This window comes from Oxyura jamaicensis (assembly GCF_011077185.1).
Source record: "Oxyura jamaicensis isolate SHBP4307 breed ruddy duck chromosome 25 unlocalized genomic scaffold, BPBGC_Ojam_1.0 oxy25_random_OJ69848, whole genome shotgun sequence".
NCBI classification, from domain to species: domain Eukaryota; kingdom Metazoa; phylum Chordata; class Aves; order Anseriformes; family Anatidae; genus Oxyura; species Oxyura jamaicensis.
Genome location: NW_023304688.1, coordinates 2,976 through 3,611, shown reverse-complemented (window position 1 = coordinate 3,611; position 636 = coordinate 2,976).

Sequence of the window (636 nt, the reverse complement as noted above, 5' to 3'; positions counted from 1 at the left end):
TCTCCTCCATCTCCTTCTCCATCTCCTCCATCTCCTTCATCTCCATCTCCTCCATCTCCTCCATCTCCTCCATCATCTCCTCCATCTCCTTCTTCATCTCCTCCATCTCTTTTCCATTTCCTCTTCCATCTCCTCCATCATCTTCATCCCCATCCCTCCTCCACCTCCTCCATCATCTTCATCCCCATCTCCTCCATCCCCATCTCCTCCATCCCCACCTCCTCCATCATCTTCATCCCCACCTTCCTCTCTCCTCCACCTCCTCTTCCACAGCTTCCCAGAGACCCCCTCAAACCCCATTGCCCCCTCCAGTACCCCCATAGTGCCCTCCAGACCCCCAAATCACCCCACAGACCCCCCAAATCACCCCCCACACCCCCTAATCACCCGTAGACCCCCCTCATCACCCCATAGACCCCCGCAATCACCCCACAGAACCCCCAACCACCCCATAGATCCCTCAAATCACCTCATAGACCTCCCCCAACCACCCCATAGACCCCCCAATCACCTTATAGCCCCCCCATCTCCCCACAGACCCCCCCAACACCCCATAGACCCCCCCAATCACCCCACAGACCCCCAAATCACCCCCCAATCACCCCACAGACCCCCCAATCACCCCACAGACCCCCA